Genomic DNA, 22,105 nt, shown 5'->3' with positions numbered 1-22,105 from the left:
TCAACGTCAGCCGCCACGATTCTGCGATCGCAATGTGAGCCAACACGTGAACATAACAATTACAACGATGAAGATGATTCTGTTGACACCTGATGTAAAGACTTAATGGCTCAAATAGGAAATACAAACATAAACTTCTAGTGTAAGAAATAATACCTTGTAATCTGTAAGCTATGAACTCAACTTCCAGTTGCACCAGGGGATAATCGTCCTCGTTATTGAGAGACACCCACATGGCGGTGCCGTTAAAATATATCTTAGCTGGAACTTGGTAAGCCCCCTTGATCTCCTTGATCGGTTTGTCAGTGGGCAGCTGGGCCTCGCCGTCGTCAAACCTCAGCCGTGAATTCCAGCTCTGGTGGGTAAAAGCGGTCACCGCAATCTCCATGCGGGTCCTGGCCGGGGCAGTTACTTGCCAGACGCAGTCGAATTTGGCCACGGAACTGGTCGGCCTGGCCTCACTGGCCTGTAGTGTCGGTGACGGCAGCACTGACCGGTTGCCGTGGTACACGACAAATGCGCCGTGTCCGGTGTCGGAATCGAAATCAGCAACAAGGCTGACAGCGTAATCTGCTGATAGCTCTATATTGAAACCACCGCAGGTATCTGTTATGGTTAAAGGATGCAAAACCATGGAACACACACCGTATACATGCTGCGCTGACCAGTTTAAGCCAAAATAGTAAGCGTATCTATTACATTGGGCTTCATTTAAAAAAAAGAAGACTTATCCAAGAATCTTTTTTAGATTTTTTTTATTGGAAATTTTAATAGTTATCTGGGTGATTCTATAAGGGGCCTACTGAAGTCTGGAACCCTCTTTACATGGTGATATATGTTGCCCTAGTATTACCAAAAATGAAATATATACAAATCATTTAGTTGCTCAAATCATAGTATTGTACCTGAATATCTTGTAGCAAAGGATGCAACATGTAACTACACAGTGTGGGTGTCCTAAAGAGTTCACGGTTTCATGTGCTTTTGGTTCTTATATGTAACCAAATACTACCATGTTCACATAATATGTGTGCGTAAAAGTGCCCTTCAGAATAGCAAATTAGTACTGCTTCAGAATAACACTATACTTCAATGATTTAATATAACTACAAAACTAGAGCGGCATAACGATTCATCCTTGTCAACAGTTTTCACTGAAACAACTAGAGCGGTCGAATATTTCATCCTTAGCAAGGTCGTCTACAGATCGAAGCAACTAACAAAGGAACAATCTGTAAATATTAAGGTTGATTCAGTCAGTGAGCAGTTTGTAGTTGATCTGTTTTTCGATATATTTCAGTTAGACTGAAAATTAATATTGAATTCCATGTCAATCAATGTTTCCATTTTGTTTTGAACGGTATGGAACTATCCGGTCCAGTCACAGTAAAACGCTGGGACAGAGCAATTTGACAATTACCACATTCCATCTCGTCCGCAAAATCCTTCCAACTGGCTTTCCCGTCACAAAGCGCATGCGCAGAGAGGCAGACGTTGTGGTCCTCGAACTCAGTCTGGTCGCTGCTGCATATACCTGTCGGATAAAGCGCATGCAATGTTTCGATCATAATGTTCAATACAATAAACATTTCCGTAATAACTTGGTGTAATCATGGATTGAAATTTGCCTACCGTTTGTATGCTTAAGCAGGACATTCGTACCCTATAAAGCAGGTAAAGGTAAAGGTGGTCGAACGTGTGTTCACAGGAACAGAGTGCCCATCTCTCTTTCGAGACGATTGGGCCAGACTCGAGTCCATGAAATGCTGGTACCCATTTAACACCTGGGCTAAGAGGAGCAATTGAGGTAAAGCGCCTTACTCAATGACACAACACGCATGGTCAAGACGGGGCTCACTCAAACCCACCATATCACGACGTCTCATAGACCTTGTCTTTCGTTTTGTTAATTGTTTCTTTCCGAAAACACACAACTAAGAGGTGGCAAATTTGTTTTTTTTTCTCGTACGAATCGGTAATAATATTACTCCATTGTATCATATTTCGGGCCTTGAACGCTAGTTGGGTATTTTATCCTTACCACCCAAACAACGATGGTTTTCAAGCTGGTTGGAGTTGTAGTATATCTCAAAGGATAGGAGACAATTGAGGTTTGCTGATCGTTCTAGCTACATTATGAGTAAATGCCAACCCAGCTCAAAACTCTCTACCTCCAACGGAGTTGATAACATACACATATCGTTCGTGTTACTAGAACTGGTGATTGGCTAGGACATCTAGGGTCAAAGATTTAACCGATTTAAAAGGAGCTGGCACGTTATTATCTATGTTCGAATAAGAAACTTGTGAAATATTCATTTTGTTACTCAGGAAATCGGAGAATCATAATAAAGTTACAAAATACGAACTGCTGAGAGGGAGTTTATTTTCATACCTGGTAAACTCTGAGCTCTGATATTGAATTCCCAATTCGTTGCTTGACTGCTCCCCAGGAGAGCCGAGGACTGGATGATAGCGATATTCGACAATGCATAGAGCGACGTCCCCACCATGTTGTCGTAATTCTCCAATGGCGAGGTCTGAGTCGACAGGATATCCTGCATACTGATCGAATGGAAGTCTGACGACTGGTCGGCCGCTACTATGTCGATGTAGATGAACGTGCTCGGATCACTGGTAACCGACCACCCACAGAAGTAGTGGTAGAACGCTGGAACTGATAGACGTACTGGTACTTTCTCTTCTTCTGTTATGCTGATAACACTAGGTCCGCAGACAGTGACTTTACAACAACAACAAATACCAAAAGCGTTGTCATTACATGACTGCACCGAACATGTGTTTGGTCTTGCTGTGTGACATCGTTATCAAATGTCTATCTACTGATCTGTGTGTGCATAGATATCTGGACAAGGATGTGTCATAGATTACAACTGAAGTGTCGCCATGATGACGTCATCAAAAGGTTATTTCAAATTAAAGGGATATTGCTCTTAGGCCACTTTATAGTAAACAAAAGGTCTGACTTGATTGACATTTGGTTGCTTTTTGTTGTTTTATTCGTGCACTTTAGAAGATGTCATCACAAGTAATAGAGTCATTTAGAACAGCCAAAACAGCTATTTTTCTTGATTGAGTTTTTGTGTTTGTCCGCCGGACAAATTGATACCGTGACATACAAAAACAAGTATATCATGTACTGACCTACCATAACCAAATGACAATGCACTGCCAAAACAACATACATGTATACTGAAAACGCTTATCCCCTTTTCCTGTTAACACCTATTAAACAATCAAATTTATTGAAACAATATAAACACCTACAGCAATCGAATTCGTCAAATGCGTTGCTGCAGTCCGCAATGTGGTCACATATCCTGGTCACCGTAACGCATTTGCCATCACCGCAATGGTACTCAGATGAACTGCATTCGTCTTCAAAGGAAGATGAACAGAAAAAAGATTATAGAAATAGAAAACAGTACAAATCGGGAAATATCGGATGACATTACAATGAGAAATGTATGAGTAAAAGGTACACGAATATCCAATAGTACAGGGAGATTTGGGGCCGCTTGAGTACTAGATGGCACTCTAAATGGACCTCAAGATAGTCCATGAAAGTTGTTCTGTCACTGGTTCCCATATATTTTGTAGTAAAAACACCTTCCCATACAGTTTGAATTGTTGCTGAATCAGCCTCGCTGGTGCCAACCAATGCATACAAAACCAGCGGATCACAAGTAGGGGCTGATCTACCTTCTACACGGAATATTATGCAGAGAATCATTTCATTCAAGTCGAGGAAAACTTTCGCTGATACCAACGAAGCAACATGTAAACTCTAAAACGGGTCGCAAATATTTTTTTCCCCCAAACATCATCGTATGATGTTTGGTGTTGAGTACCATGTGAGATACTTTTATTAAACATATGCAGATATATAATGCCATGAATTACAGTCTGCTGTTGATTTCTCCGATGGTGCAGCTGGATAATGCCATGGTTCTGAGATCGGAGGGTGTGGAGTCCGAAACCCACCCTTTCCTTTTGTTTTGTTTTCTAATTTGCGGATTTTGAAGGTTTCTTCAAGGGAAATAGAGTTTGAATTTTACTAGGTTCGAATTCATTTATATATATATATATATATATATTTCTCCCCGGTTTAAGGGAAGTAAAGACAATTTCATAGCGCACACCACATTTGCTAATGTCGTTTGGAGGGAAAATCGCGTTTGGGTTGAAATTTGCGTAAACCCTTTTTTTTCAGAGTCAAAAAAAAGTATACACGTCTTGGTCAACATGATCTGACACAATGTCCCTTTGTAATTAACATTTGCTTACTTATCTTATATATACGACAAGTGAGCGAGTAGATAATGGTTGCAGGCGTTTCACGCGCTTGTTCTCGCAGGATACGAGTGACTGCGAATAGCCCTTGCGAGTTTTACAGACTATGGGCTCCGTGCGCCAACGAAAGAGGGCCCCCTTTTACCTAGCAACGACGTCCCATGGGCGGGGCATTTAGCTGGTCGCGCGCACCGTTCTTGGTGCATGTGTGTGACACACGTACATCAGGCGATTTGTACTATGTACCCGCAGTGTGGTACGGCCGCGCGTCGCGGCAAAATTGCAGTCAGGCAAGATGGCGTTCTTCCTTCTTTGCCGGTGAGGGGGTACTTGTTAACGGAGCGGATAGGGCGCGCCGGAAGCTGGGATGGTGGAAATATTGTGTTTTCTTTCGGATGCATAAACTGAACTGGATGGCCTTACGGAGAGCGAGTTGCAGTCTCACACAAGTGCCCTGCGAGTACTTGCGGAACTCACTAAGTTTCGAACGTGTTTAATTCCCGGCCAGCAACTCGTCACCGCTTTTACGAAGAGCCACCTATATTTAGTAATTAATTTTCACTAATTAACTGCTGTATTAAGTCTTATTACCGGGTTTATGTTTCCCTGCTGCACAAAGTTTTTGCAAAGTATAGTATTTCTTGAAGTTAGAAAATATGCAAAACTTCTTTTGCAATTATCTCGAAAACTCTTTTCTTCAAAATCAACATTATATATATATATATATCTATATATATATCTATCTATCTATCTATATATATATATATATATATATATATATATATATATATATATATATATATATATATATATATATATATATATATATATATATATATATATATATATATATCTATATATATATATTTATATATATATATATCCAATGAAATCGTCTTCTATCACAATTCACAGTGCTCGATACATCTCTGTAGAGCTATAAAGTGCTCAACCGGAACACAGTAAAGTTATCGTACAGCTGCATGCCGAACATGAAGGCAACGATCCAGTCAATCAACAAACGGAAGGTAAAACAAGAGGACGACGTCGGTGGTAGAACATGCAGTTGCCCCCGCAATGCCGAATGCCCGCTGAACGGGGAGTGCCTCAGCAAGAACATAGTGTATCAGGCCACCGTCACGAGCGAAGGCAGGAAGGAGGCATACGTCGGGCTGACGTCCACAACCTTCAAGGCGAGACTGGCGAACCACAATCAGTCATTCAGATCCGAGAGCAAGAGGGCGCAAACAGAGCTAAGTAAACATATATGGGACTTAAAGGACGAAGGGAAAGACTATGAAATCAAATGGGACATTGTTCTGAAAGCACTGCCATACTCTAACGTAAACAAGAGATGCAATTTGTGTATAGCAGAGAAGTACATAATCATATGTAGGCCAGATCTAGGTACACTGAATAAGAGAAGCGAAATCGTCTCCAAGTGCAGGCATCGAGACAGATGTGTTCTTACTTCAGTGACGTAAACGCGTACTAACTTCAATGACGTAACGCGCGTAACGCGTGCGCGCGCTTGATTCGAAATAAGGTAAGATGCTACTTGTATTCTATTTTTCGTCATTCTGCTGATGAGTGCCTTATGGTACGAAACAGTCTGTTCAGAAGAGAGATATGCCAAAGTTTGTTTAACTCGTATTCTGAATTTATTGCATTATATATATATATATATATATATATATATATATATATATATATATATATATATATATATATATATATATATATATATATATATATATATATATATATATATATTTTGTGGCTGTTCGTGAAATCGGTGACGAACTGCGAGCGTCCCCTACCAGCTAGCTGCGAGTACCCGGAAGTGATTGCAAGTATCCCCTCTACTTTAGAGGTGACTTCCTCACACCCGCACCTTTGGACCTAAGGGTACACACCGGTAAATAGGCTCAGGGCCATCCATCGAATTCTAATATATAACAGTTACACCCTTCAAACGTTATGTATTGATGAGTTTCGAGAGCCGTAAAAATGAGAAATTGAAAAGATATGACAATGGACCTCTGGCCCGGACTCGGGGCTTCAAATTCTAATCAGTTTGGATGCAATTGATCTCGAAAGTGACGCTTTTTTGCCATGTTGTGGAGGGATTGTGGTCGTTTTCTTTGGCTGAATATTTCTCGAAAAATCAATGGTAAACCCGCTAACAAAATGAAAAGGAAATGAAAGATGACTGCTGGATCATCTTTCCTTTTTTTCTGTGAGAGTTCTGGGTATGTTAGTACGGTGTCTTTGGGAATTTAAATGCAGGGTTGGTTACTTACCACAACCAAGCTCATCAGAGAAGTCATCGCAATCTCTGGAGACGTTGCACCTGGCAGAGGAAGGCACGCACTGCAGTCTGTACGAACAAGGAAACTCATCGACTGTGCAGTTTACTAAGTCAATGGGTAAAAAGTATGAATGACAATTAAAAAGGCTAAGATCATTGCAGAGAAAATGCACAAAAATAACAACCAAAAATAATAAGACGCCAAGCCACATAATGAGATGACCAGGAGTTTGCGGTTGCACTATGTGACAAATCTCTCTTGTGCGCTGGTGCGGTTATAACATGAACTGGGAGAAACTCAATGTTGCGTAAACTTTGTGCTCTGTACTATAGTGTTTGAAGCCATATACGATATGCCGTTTGGCGTGGCTTGCCTGCTTATGAGTCTCGCATGTTTTCTTGTTATGGGGACACCAATAAACAAATACAAGTATTTGCCCTGCTTGTGGCTCTATTTTTAGAATCCCATCAATATAATCTTATCTAATCCCTCACAATTTCGTGTAGGACGTTAATAACTCTGTGAATTGTTGCTCTCCAGCACTGTCTGTCATGCGCTCTATACGGTGTGCCGGGTAAAAGTCGCTGTTAACAATGATGTAATTTTCCCATCTCTTCCTTGGCCTACCCCGTCTATTTTTCCCAGTCATTGTTTCTAGCAGGATGCGTTTTTAAACTCTGTTGTTTTCCATCCATACTATGTGGCCAAACCATGCAAGTTGAGTTTTGTATTTGTGTAAAGGTGATCAACTCTGGTGAATTACCATCAGCCGAAATTCTCCTCCACACTCCTTTTTTTTGTACCTTGCCTTGCCCAGATATGATGAGGGTTTTACGATAGCAGCAAATCTGGAAGACTTCTAGTTTCAATTGCTGTGCCTTCCTGATTGTCCAGGCTGCTGAGCCATATGTAGGAGAACAGGATAGACGAGGGAATTTTATACAAGATTAAGACACAGCTTTGTTTTCTGGTAGTCATCTTTGTTTTTCCAAACCCTCAGAAGGCTCCCAAGGATGTTTTTACAATATTGTACAAGGTGGAATTGTTTTGTACAATGTACTGTAATTGCCAACATTGCCATGCAAACCTTACCAAAGTGTGGTAAGTTTGAATCAAACCGCTTACCAGTGTGGTTGACTTGTGTCACTTCGAATGTGAAGTGGTTGGCCTTCGAGTCGCCTTTGGTCGTCGGAATGAAGAACCTCATCCAAGCCGTGAGACGTTCTGTGATGACCACCGACCCTTTCGGCAGGACACCGCTATTCTTGCTCACGATCCGTGAGACGTAAGAACCCGGGTCGTGGCCGTTGCCGATCAGCACGTAGTTACCGGTCTCCATCACGTACTCCACGACGCGGATCACGATGAGGTGGTTCGGATCCGAGGCCTGCAGGAGCCAGACGCAGGACACGCCGTCGCTGTCGGGCGAGACGGGCGGGGAGCGGATATACACGGGGGAGTCGGGAACCAGACGGATCATGGAAGGCCCACAGTAACCTGATGGAGAGCAGTGCAAAATAACTGTGAGCGGGAACAATACGTCACCGACACCACGAACTGACGTGTCACGCAGTTGCTCGTGTGTGCCCAGCACGCGCGCGTACTTTAAAGAACAGCAATATTCGTTTTCACGAACTGACACCCGGGTTACTGAATTCGCGCACTCCGTGCATTTACGTTTCACGAACTTAAACCGACCTTAATTTCACCAGTACAAATATTTTAAAAACATTTTGTTTTGTATAATAATGCCCATAAGATAGTATTTGGATGGGTTCAATTCCTGTCAAACCCGTTAAAGCATTTTTCTCCGAATTGTATTTCTGCCGCGTGCTTGAGTTTCGGTTCGTGCTGATGAAAATCAGTATGTTTCGCGACAGTGTATGAAGTTTGCGCGCAAACACGTTCTTGAAAACGGTGATAAATAGATGACGCTGTGAAACATCTTTCGGGATTTTTAATAGCGTGCAGGACGCGTTATTCTTCTCTTCGTAAAAACGTTAAAAATCCCACACGCGCGGGTTGTTTTGCCTATCGCGGGTTCGATTAGTGACTTCGTGAAAACTGGGGAAAAAAATGATTACGATGATATTTTTCCGTGATTGATTTTCATGGTCTCGATGAATTGAACTGATTTTGACAACATTACTTTGCCAGGATGTTCGTTGCTATCCACTCAATTTATTTCGGACTGAACAAAAAATCAAAACAAAAGAAAACACAATGATTAAGGCCAAAATCGTGAAAACGCTGACGAAACGGTTCGAAAACCAACTAAAATTTCTGAAAATAAAATCACTCTATGCAAGACCAAACAACTGACCGAGTCCGTTATTTTACGCCGAAATCGTCTATTTTCTAAAAGCAGACTTAACAGATTGAGACGAAGCTCTTTTGAAGACTGCATGATCAGCGAACTCACCGCAATCCAGCTGGTCGAAGTAATTCAAACAACGCCGACTGCCATCGCAGATCTGATCGTCGGAAACGCATGTGTCGATCCGGTCACTGCAGTGCATGCTGTTGCGAGGGCAAGGCCCTTAAGAACGATACATAAACAAATGGTGTTAGGGTCTTACTTATCATCTGAGTCTCTTTTTTATTGACCAAGGTTAAGAATTAAGAAAATCTAATCTGCAGGTGACAGTACACTTAGCTCTGTTTGTGGGTTTGAACATTTTTAATGAGTAAAACTCGACAGTAAAAGAGAACTCGATTCTCTCGGTTGAAATATTTTTAAAAACAAGACAGTAAAAGAATACTCGATTCGGTGTACTATATAGCCATTACTTACCAAAAGAAAAAAATAAGAACAAAGTTAACAGAAAAGCTAAATAAGCGCTACATTTCAACTTACCGCATCCAAATTCATCTGACTTGTCGCCGCAATCCTGATATCCATCGCAGACCAGGCTGCTCTCGATGCACTCGATTTCGGAGCGGCACAGGAAATTATCTGGACCAGCGCACGCCACTTAGTAAAGAAACGAGGGGAAAACTATAAGAAAGGCCATTTTTAATAACTATTTAAACGTTTATCAAAGATATCATGCAAAACTTGGGGCGGTGTACTTCTGTTCGTTCATGTCACGAATCGTGTTCGTGTTCTGTTAGAGGGCGAATTCCACAAATTTCGAAAATACTGTATTTGCAGGTGAATAATTTTGATGACAAGCTGCCCAGTTTGAATAGTGCATCCCTATTCGGTTAAAAGGGGACGAGGCAAAACCCACATTAACAGACTTGTTCAGATGCAACACTGATTTATAGTGCTATACATTTCAGGCCAACAGGCGCCAACTGCTGCCACTAAATGCCATTTGAAACCCCAACATAATGTCCGTGCCTCTCCCCCAATTAAAATCTGGAATTAAACAAAAATATATGCCTTCAGTGCTCTGCCCTCCACCCCAATGAAAACTGTATGCACCCTCGGGTGCCGCCAGAAGTTCAACCCTAGTTATGTCATTGTTACCCGGATCAACAGCAGTCACACTGAGCTCCAGGATCGTCTCGTTGTCCGCTTCGAGTCGTATCCACACTTCAGACAAGTTCACCACTCGGCTAGCCTCTCTCAAAGTCTTGTAGGTCTTAACGATTTCACCCGGCTCGCCATTAATGTCTAGTACCCCGACTACCAAGCTGACGTCGGGCTTGGATTTGTAAGGCTCGAATCGGTTGAAATCGATTTGGATCTTCTGGCCGGGTTCGCCGTAGACCCACCAACTGCAGTTTGTTTCTGAAGCAACTTCAGGCTCGCTGTTGCCTGCCACAAGGGCGCCTTGAGGAAAGACTAACAAGTATGACTGCGTTTTGTTGAGGACGATTGACACAGACCCGCATTCATGTGAATCTAGAAAGCAATAAAATGCACCATATATTACACTGTGTATAATAAAGTTTTGTATAGGGCTATATTAAATATAGATCTATAATAAAAAATGACGCGGGGCCGTGTCGGCTTTATTGATGATGCTTGCGTACATTGTAAAAAATAAAGTTAACTAAAACAATGTTTTGCAGTGGTATTTGAATTTACTTTATTGTTAGTTAATTTGTGTAAAATTGAGACGAGAAGTATCGAGAAGTATTTGCAATTCCCCGCGTACATTTGTTTCTCTCCAATCTGCAATGAAGCGTTTATTATTTTCAAAAGTAAGCCTGCTCACCATGGCCAAAATGCTGACGGGAGCGACGATCAATTTCTGCCGAGTAGTAGTTATGAATACGTTCACAAAGGACATCCTCAACAAAACACATGGTATATGAAGAGGCGTAACAGGGATATTCGTCGGATGAGCAAGTTTCTTGATAAGAAAAAAAAAACATATTGATAAATACAGAATTTGAAGAACCATTAAAAAATGCCAACACATTAAGCTGCTTTGAAAACAAAATAGTTTTGATTAACAGTTAGACTGACACAAAACGTATATGCATCTGTTACTCGCTGTTAATGGAAAGCATTTTTTTCTCTAGACTGAAGATTTCTAACGGCAGATTAACAAAAAAGCAGAAGACCTCATCTCAGACTTGTCTAGATCAATAATGACACGCCCTCCTTGGATTCAAAAACAAAAGACGGTAAATCAAAATCCTATACATTTTAATTCACACTCTCCAGTGACAATGATCAATGTTAAAATGTGAATGGATCAGAATATCCATAAAGCGAACATGACCAGGTTTTGAATCATGTTTGAACATCATTGTAGATAATTTAAAAACTCACTGTTTTGGTTCTCAGTTAGGCTAACCGATAACTCGAATTCAGTACTTTTTTTCTCAGGATTGCCGAGACCAACGAGAATGACCAATCCCGATCGAAGAGAAAGTGCAGTATTCGGGGCCGTAATGGTGTCGAGAATCGATTGTAAGTTATCGACAACGTCTTGTTGCAGGACGTTGACCCGAACTTGTCCACCAGAGCACTCGAACCTCGCCTCGATGCTGCGGCCCCAGGGACCCGTGAAAACCCAGCATGCTGAGGCTGGAATGGACTCCGTCCAGTTCGGCAGGAGAGCGTTTACTTCTTTGACGTCCGAGAATGGCGTACCGTTTTCTAACTCGACAGCAGTGCATGTACTGAATTTACTGTCCACCCCTACAGTAAAAAAATAAATACATTGCAGTCTCATTTTTAACAGATTCCAAATCCCTACAGTTTGTTTGTCTTGTTTCACTCATTAGACCAATGGCTTCCTCAAGATTAGCCTAGTCCCGTGGCGCCCTCCAGAGTCAGATTACCCCTTCTCCGTTCGTATTTTGAACTTATTTATATCAGCAATCTTTTTGTTTTCCTTTCATGTATTATGATGTAATCAAATAAACCACAAAGGGAACTGACAAGCTGCAATATACATTAAGTTAAGGTTTAACAAAGATATTGTCTGGATCGGATTTTGAACCGGCGACCTCCGTATTGCCGTTCCTAGGCTCTACCAACTGAGCTGTCTTCTTTAGGCGGTTCCACATTTCGGTTCCACATTTTGTGATTTCTTAAAGAATATTGTAATTTTCTTTACTTTGATTCTCTCATGTAGTAACCTTTACACCTCCTCAAAGAAAGCATGCATATACACTGTACAAAGGACAGAAACATGACAAAACACAGACCCGGAAGGAGTGAATCATGGATTAGAAGTTGAAGCTCAAGAGTGACTTCCCTTCGTAATATCACTAAAATGTCTCCCAAAAGGTATAATTTGCGATAATTCACAATTTTGACGCCGTATTATTGAAAACGTGATTCTATGACTCGAATGTGAAATGAACACGGGGAAGACGAGGATATACCAATCACACACTTGAATTATCGTAACTTTCCTCTAAACTTGTATTCAGGTGTAATGTAGTATCTGCAAGTGTTGTGATGGCGGGTTCTGGTTTTGTACATACCACAATCAGCCGCCGGGTTCCACAGGCAGAGACAATTACTGATTTCATCATCAACGCAGAAAGAGGCGCCGTGATCGCAAAAATGTTCCAAAGGTCCACAAATAGCTTTAGAAAGAATAAAAAGCACTTATTAGTATTGTTCCCGGAGTACTCAGAGCCTATAGACCGAAAACAAACATGAAAATTAGAGTTGTTGAGTTACAACGCAAAGTGGTCGGACATTCTATTAAACTCTGCTTAGCTAACTTCATTGATAAGTGTTTATGCCAGAATTTAACCTTTCCAGTGCAACCCGTTATTTCGTTAAAATAAAATCACTTTTAAAGGTTTGATACATTTCAGGATTCATTTTGTGAACACGTTAAATTTATATCTGGTTTGATGACGTCATTAGACAAAACAGGGAAGGGAATAACTCGGAGAGGAGCATTTTGATAACGTGTGATTATGAAAACTATAAGTGTATGTATGAATAACAAATAACGTCGAGTTTGATGGAGTTACAGCATTATGGATCCAAAGGTCAACTTTATAACGTATATCATTATATCGGCTACGAACTTAGTCATAAGAAATGTATCAAATAATGAAAAAAATATAAAAGTGATCGTTTTCCAATTCTCCCTATAGTAACTTCCGGTCCGTGGTAAATTGAAATAAATTGGCAGATGGCTTGGAAACATCTGATACTTATCTAAAGTATTCATGGAAGATATTTATATCTTGGCCAATTAATTCACCATTCCTACTAATAATTGAAAGTTCGAATGTTCGCATTATAAACGTTGGCGCTTCTTCCTTAGACTGTGCTTAAGTGATCAAAGACATTTAAGGAGCGCAACCAAATGATTGTCTACGATGAATAAAGGACATTGGAGGAGAAGGTTTCTATCCGTCTGACTGGCAAAACCATTCAATTTTCGCTAACATCAAGTGTTGAGAGGAACAAAATCTTTTTTTGGGGGGGGGGAGTGTCCTGACGAAAACCTGTAACAATGAACTTTCACTTATAAACCATATAAGATTAAACGGGTCGAGAAAGTGTAGGGAACGTTTAGTAATCAACAGTGACAGTTATCTACAAGTGGACACTATCGATTGGCAAGCGTTCGTTCTGTTTGTGGGTCTTTTTCTCTATCTGCATTGGAAGTGTCGCCTGTGGAAACCAATTCATCATGAATCTGAATCGCGAGTTGTCTCAGAGTTGAAAGCTCGCTAAAGGCACCCGGGCTCAAGGGAACAATATACAGGAACAGCACTAGAGTTAGAAACACAATTTATGAAAGACGTCTTTGACTGAACACGTCTTTGACAGTAATTTATATTTTCAACGTGTACTACGTGTTTAAGCATCAATTGTGAACAGTATGCCCGAGACCGCTTCACATAAAATCCTTTTTTTTCCCTCAATTTTGTCGATTACAATAATGCACTTCGGAGGTGCGGTTGTCAAAATGAAGAAAAAAAAAGTAAAAGATAGCTGGTGATTAATTTTAAAAGGGTCATCATTCTTTTCAGACAAACAAAAATACATTTGCCTGATACGTTAGTGCAATGTCGAGAACACAATTAAATAAACGTGAACGACCATGTTTGTCTTTTTCTTTTACAGGCAGTGTGTCTGTCTTTTCAACAGGTGTGTAAATACAAATTTGCCAACACCACTCACTTCGATTAGAGTGTGTGCAGTCTCCAAATCTACGCCTTTGTTTCCACTTTCTCACAAACATGCCACGCACACGTTCATTATTTCCTCGTGTGTAATTCCAAGAAATAACCGAGCACGCAATTTACTTGTTAAAGCTATAGTGAATCGGACTATTGGGGAAAACCAAGCTCCCAGATTGTACTTGAAAAACAAGTTTGAAAATGAAACAGATCATGGGAACAAGGTTTGATTGAAACAAAACTTGCATTGAAAGAAATTGTAATTGTTTTCCTCCAAAACACTTCGTCTAATTTAACTCGAATTGTGCTTGTTTTGTAAATGTCAATACAATCTGTCATCGCACAGCTAAGATCTGAAGAAGCCCTTTTAGGGTATGATTTATTGAGCTGGTAAGCATTGATGTAGTACCCTTACTCTGTACTCGTACTCGAGTACTACTCGATTACTTTTTATTAGAGAACTCATACTGGTACTTGTACTCAAATGTCAAAGTACTCATATTCGAAATGACGGTACTCAAACTCGGGCAGCAAAGTATTCGTTATTGACATGCAAAATTGTACTCGATCATCAAAGTACTCGTACTCGAATAGCAGTACTAGAAAGCTAGTATAGCTTGATTTACCACTGCTTTTTTATCGATACTTTCAGTTTGAAATGGTTGATTGGCTTGCGGAGAAATCGAAGTTTTTTCTGATTGTCCTTTGTGCACGTCCGGACAAACAAAAGCCGTGATTGAGTCTGTGTATCAGTCTGACTGGGCCCGGGCCAAATAAGCACAGTGAACTTTTTGCCGTGTGGCCGTATTCGGAAATAGAAGTACATCGTACTCGTACTCGTACTCGGAAGTACTCGTACTCGGTTACCTAACTACTCGGCAGTACTCGGTACTCGGAACAATGTACTCGACTACAACTCTGCTGGTACGTACTGTATATAATCGGATGATGAAGTATACACCATAGGCTCGAAGTACACACCTTCCACTTGCTGTACAACCCCACCACTGTTTATATTGGTTCAGATAAATATTCTTTGTGGAGTGGTCGGGCACAACTGGACCACTGTCACAATTGCTTTGATAAATATCTCTTATTTTTTTCATAGTAATATGTACCACTCGGGATGAGAGTCAATATCTTATGTTGACAATTACAAGTTCATACCATAAACCCTTAAGGACATAATCCGTGGAAAACCATTGTATAGAAAAAAATATATATCAGAACAATTCTTAACTCTGGTCGGGTTGTGCCCGATCACTCAATGAAGAGTTTCAATTCGTACCATTTCAAAAGAATGACCGGGTCCAACCCGATAAGCTAATAATAACACGAAAATGGGAATCATTTGCAAGGAACATTAATTACATTAACCCTCCGGAGCAGAAACTAGCCCTTTTGGGGACCCAATTTGGTTAAAATTACCTTAATTAAAAAAAAGAAATTTCAAACCAATTCTGGTGATCTTCCATCTAATCCCAGCCAGAGACACACACTACGGATATATGCAGTCACCTTTAGTGTGTGACCCCGGGTCAGGCATATCTGGGCTAAGGACCGACGCAATTTCTGCCCACCCGGGGACCCACCATATACACGCGCACTAAACAACTCCGACGCAATTTCTGCCAACCCGGGGACCCACCATATACACGTGCACAAACAAGGTCACTTGCGGGTAGACAGTGCACGGCTTGACCACAGACTATGTATACAAATACACCTCCTTAGTCTACAGACATGGCAAGATTGTGTTCATTGGGATACAGTGTTGTGTAGCCTTAAACCGTGGTGCTAAATATTTGGGTCCCCGGGGGACCCCTTACTGTAAGTGTGTTACTAAATGGGCTTTCTGCGTCGGAGGGTATGAAATAGTGCTCTCCAGTAGAAGGCATGTTATCATATTAAAACCATAACAAATCAGTAATACGCCTCTGAGAAAATGTTTTGCTTAAGATCAAAGCGTCAACTAGCTATGTTGTTTGTATATTTTATGTCATTTCAGTCAGTAAGCATTTTGCAGCAGTTGAATTGAGTTTCAATGTACAATGAGAATGTACTTACGCTTAATATCGATGCCAATCGAAGTCAGGTCAATGCTGAATGTCGCGTTCGATTTTTTGGGCAGCTTAACGGCGATTCCCAGCCATGTGATTGGTGCGTACATAGTGTTTGGGTTCCTCGTTCCGGATGCCAGCGGGTCTCGGAGTGAAGTGTTCAAGTCCACGGCATCGAAGTGGATTTCCCCGGGATAATTTTCCACGAAGCGGAGACGGGCGTGCACTTGCTCCCCTGGCGCGGTCCGGACCGACCAACAGAAGACGGAGAAGCCGTCTTCTCGATGAACAGAGCTCAGGACGGAGGTGGATGGGGACAGGGCCACGGGCTCAGCCCTGGGAACGAGCTGGATGTCCGTACACGAAGATTCTGCATTAAAAGCAAGCCAATAATTGAACAAAATGTCGAGTGATCACTATACGTTTCATCTATCTGGGGTAGACCTAAACAAAAACAAAAAACAATTGACGATTATTCAAAAAGGATTCAGTTAATTTTCACAAGTAATAGAGAGGATGAAAATGTGATGATTTTTTTTTTTTGGGGGGGGGAGGATAAATCAGTTATAAGACTAAGCACCTAGCGAGATAATCTTAATCTACAGAATAATTGTGAGTCTGATTACAATGGTTTTGCTGAAATTACATCAGTTTCTCACCGAAAGAGCAAGGAAATATCCTGTTAATGTACACAATAACTTAATTTCGCACTATGGCGTACAGCTTTCTAGTTAGTGTTGCAATCATGTACATTATATCACAAGCTATCCCTGCTCACGTCAAGTGGCAAAAAGGTCAAATGGATTGTTAAGACGGTATTTCAACGTCCCTGTCCACTCACTAATCTCTGTGATTCGACTTGTAATTTCTTCCTTGTTAACTGATGACTAGTTAGTTGGTGTACACATTTTGCTTTTAGTTATTTCCACAAGCAGTATCACTTAAAATATGTTAATATAGCTTCAAACTTAATGTTAAGTCGATTTTTTTTAGGGAAACGCCATTAAAAGCAGACGGGTATGCATGTAGTACGTCAGCTTTTCAATCTGTTGTAGGAATCATAAATGGACAAACATGACTATGTTTCTTTAATTACCCGGAAAAGCCGCCCAGCAGTGTGGCTTGATGGCGGTCATCATCAACCACGGGATGAATATAAAACGGACGAGTGCGAACCGATCCATCGTCTGAAGGGTGAATAAAAAAAGTACCAAACATTCATTCAGTACATTAAGTTCATCAACATTTCCAATCAAAGCAAACCGCAAGTCTGTAATGTTCATTTTTTTTTTAACCCGTCTTGATTTTCAAAGTGCAGGGTGCATTAGGTAATACATTATGTAAGCACATAAACGCCCAAGCCCTTTCAGGTCAATCGCTAATAACTTTGCACTATCGGCAAAGTGAAGGCTGCATGGATCTCCTACAAACGGTATATTAAGGTGCCAATAATTTGTATTGCAAGTAAAACAGTTATATATCTAAGATAACCTACCTTAAAGTCAAAACAAATTAGGTTACGGGCGGATTATAACTATGTGCACCTACCTGTTAACGATTCATCTGGGTCACAGAGAGTATGTAGTGCGCTCTAAACTGATGTGCAGAATTAACTGTATGAAGGTGCAAAAAGTTCAAAATTCACAGGTATAAAATTTACTTCAACACGATGGGTCATGCTTTTTTTACAGAATAAAACATAAACCTCCATACGGCTATTGATTCTTTGCACAGAGTTCTTTTTATCAATATTTGCTGTTTGAGGATTAATTCGCACTTTCCATATACCAAGAAACGGCACTGTAGCAAACAGCTATCAGTAAAACAAGTAAATGTTCTTAACCAATGTTATTCCAACTTCTTCTTTTTTTTGCATTTTCAATCCGAGAATCAAGTGATCACATTGTTGAAAAATGAATGGACACTGCATGAAGCACGCTTACCGTTCATCTTCGTGATTGTCTTCGCCAAAAGGGTCTTCAAACAGTAGTGCCGAAGTAAAGCGCTCCTTGCCGAGTAAGTTCAGAACAGAATGAAAATAAATGGGCACTTCCAATGGTAGTTACGAAAGGGGAGCCCGCCGGTCTTCTATAAGGAGTAGATACCGCGTGCGTGTCATCTGCTGGACTTGGAAAATTTGGTCGGTCCGTTCCCGATGTAGTAGGAACTTACTTTGTGGCGCGGCCTCTCATGTTGGTGCTTAAAATCTTGGTGTATTATTTGCATGTTTTAACGGCACACAAAGACTTGACCAAGGTTTGTGCGAGTCCAATAAAGGTTATTTCCCGCTTTGAAAGCGACCAATCAAATTGCAGTATTCTCGGGCGGAGGCCTCATGCCGGAAAATTACTACAAAATGATGTCTCTTTTGAGATGCATGCGACCGTGTACCACAAAACATCCGAAAAGGAAATACGTATGGGCCTGAAAGGATGAGCCATTCCTGATTTAGACATAAACCCCGCCCCCTTATGGTTTGTGATCACTTTTCATAGTGTTTGTTGATCATGCAATCAACAAATTGTGATCCTATTGGTCAGTATGCACGGCTTGAATAACCCATTATCCATACATGTTCACGTCTACGTGATTCTCTGATCATAGACATATCTGGGCAGATGCTAGCGTATGGCGATTGCGCCTCATTATCTTTTCAAAACAGACTAAAGTAAGACTTGGGTCAAGTCTACTCATCCACACATGCGGAAAAGCATCAGCCCGGCTCGCTGCGACTTGGCAACCTCACAAAGCATATGCCTACAAATTATATTTTTTTTCAGTGGTATTTTAATGTGAATGTTTTTTTTTTTGGCCTTCAAGTTCTCTTCTACCCACAGAAAGATTTAACATTTGTGTGCAAAGTAAAAAAAAAACGTGAAAACATTTGCAACGCGGTGACAGTTTTCAATTGGTGAATGTACTTTCATAGCGTAAGTAGTTAAATTGATGTTCATGTAATTAGATACGCTTTGATTTAATATGTTGGCGAACGTATGATGTATCCTAACATGCACATTTCTTGAGAAACATGGCGCCAAACAATCAGAGACGGCTTAAAAAAAACAACCGGTGACGTCATGTCAAACAAATCGTAGCTTAAGCCGTTGATTTGTAAATTTATATGTCATTTGTTTTGTAATACAAAAAGGGGTAAATACCAAAAATCCGATATAAAAGGCCTCCACCCCCCCCCCATGGTCAGAATATCGACGTCAAGACGCATTCTTGTTGTGCGCAGCGACTCTCCGAATCTCCTCACATATAATAGACCCTTGCGGCAGCTGTACGAGGGGAAATTCCACAGACTAGTGTACGATCATATCAGTCCGAATTTTCAGCGCACACGGCTGTACGATGGCCCAATGATCCGGTGAACAGGTAAAACAGGAAAAGTGTGCCCCGGGCTTGATTCTTTAGTTGTCATATCCTATATGGTCGCCCTACCCAAGAAAACAATATTACCACAGAGCGTGTTTTGATCCCCAACAAACAAAAACAATCATTATTTTTTTGTTAAGATGAAAATATAATTTGGCAATCATGCTTCGTGCTGTTTGAAAAGATATGATCAATAAAATCCGAAGCACGGCGCAGATAGCATCCGATTTAGTCCAAGTAGATGCGAATGTGCTGCTTCTCATCACATGAGCAGTTTATAGTTCACCTGTTGTATAATTAGATAAAGTGCAAGACAACAAGATGTTACCAAACGTGGCTTTGTTATTTTGTTCAGTGAAATCAAATCAAGATTGCCAAAGAACAAAACGAGGCACAATCCGTACTTGGCATCATTATTTTTCTTTAGATGTTTATTGCATCCTGACCAACTGATCCTGATTAGGAACAAACTAATAAGAGAACCATAATACCAAAAAAAGGACTCCCTCACGAAAAAAATGCTTAGGCCTAGTGAGATATTCTGCTCAGTCGATCCGTTCAATTCATTTGGTAACAGGTGCACTAGGTGGAGTGAAACTGAAATGGGTTTTATTGCATTAAGAGTTCACAATTCTTTAAGCTTGCACAGAACAACAACGTGATCATTTGAGAGTCTTGTTCGTTTAATCTTGCATTTAAAAGAGGACCTATTTACATCTTAAATAAAACACAGAGTGTGGAGGAAAATTTTATTGAATAATAATATAAGGGCATTAACAATGGCATTAACATTAGCTAATGGCATCGTGACTTTAGACGATGAATCTTGCAATAGATGAAAAACAAATCACTCCATTTTTTCAGCTGAAAGCATTGTGTATGCGATCCGTTTGTATTCACCAGGGCGCACATCTTGCAAGCACTTAACTCGCTATTGTCATGTTGGCTGTGGTGCACCTTTTAGAGTGTCTGTTTCTCAATACCTATGTCACAAAGTGAAAGAAAAACACAACTTTATTAGATTGAATAATCTCCCACTCTTTTTAAAGAGCAATATGGGGGCAGATTCGATTTTTTTTAAAACTAATTTGCATTTAGTGATAAGAAATATAGTTGATGTTTCAAACTATGATAATTTCCTTCAATGGAAGGTGCTGCGTGTTCGTTTCGTGACTTGTTGGCAAGTATTCTGAAGATGATGCCAATCTTCTAAGTTAATTAAATCATTTAATTTAATGCATCATCTAATTTTTGACCTTTCCAAAGAAAAGTATATCTACCTGTCATTTCATATCAGTTTTCTATTTATTTAATGCATTTTTAATTCGCTTTGTTTTAATGTATGAAAGCAATTAAGCTATATTTGTAAATTCTGCCTTTTGGCCACAAAAAGGTTTCATCAAATAAGCCACGAATAACAATACTACTACGAAGCAGTACCTTGTTGAGATATTCCCAAAGACTTGTGCATAAATAAAAACCCTGTCGAACTAATTCTAAAAAGCCATCCCAGACAAAACCTTTTTTTACATGTTTTCTCAAACTAAGGACCGTTTCAGGCAACTTTTGACATTATAATCCATTCAAGAAACGGTTGCCTTATTTTTAAGGAGATGTACTTATTTTCCAGTATCTCAGCGAATAGTTTACCATAAAAGGGTCTACGTAAGGTACCATTAGGTACTATTAGACTTACTGCAGCCCAAATCGTCTTCCCCATTACTGCACGAAGGGTAGCCATCACACTGCTACGAACCGGGAATCCATAATCCATCGTTGCAGGTAAACTGGGTTGCATCGCAACCTAGATTGAAAACAAAGTAAACGCCTCGATGAAGATTTTTTGTTAATAAATTGAGGAAAATACACCACATCAACCAAGACGCATACAAATGAAGCACAACTTTGTATTTTGAAACAATATGTATTTGTTTGTGTTCTGCAGTTAAAAACATAAAAAATAAAATAGCGTTCTGTTTTATACTGGAGGAGGTATTTGGGGGAATTCCCTGGACCAAGGGCATAAATCATGGATAGTTGTCCCTGTTGACAGACATTTTGAACTCGCATATAACATCTTACCTTGGCGGGCTAGAAGACGTCGCTTGGGCGCCCTCTTTGACATATAAACTTACTATAGAGGACCGTTTCCAACGAAAAATTCCCGAGGAATGAAATGCTATGTTGTTCTCCCTATGAATGTCCGTCCTCGGGGGTTATGTAGAACACGTACATCATACTCATTAAAAACCCACTACGTTTCTGCGGGGTCTCGTCTCTGGATTGCCATTGACGAATCTATTAAATCTCTTCAATCCGTGTGTGTTTATTCAAACATGCCTGTAAAAGAGCTCTCATCTCCATAAATCTGACATAGCTTGCTTCTCATTTAGTTTTTCAGCATTTTTTTCAATTTTCAATTCTTACTGTTTAGTTTATTCTTAAAGCTTCATGCTTATGTTCTGATTTCGTCCG

This window comes from Patiria miniata, unplaced genomic scaffold (genome assembly GCF_015706575.1).
Source record: "Patiria miniata isolate m_02_andy unplaced genomic scaffold, ASM1570657v1 HiC_scaffold_19, whole genome shotgun sequence".
NCBI classification, from domain to species: Eukaryota; Metazoa; Echinodermata; class Asteroidea; order Valvatida; family Asterinidae; genus Patiria; species Patiria miniata.
The sequence above is the reverse complement of the archived record's forward strand: the minus strand, read 5'-3'. Positions refer to the sequence as shown.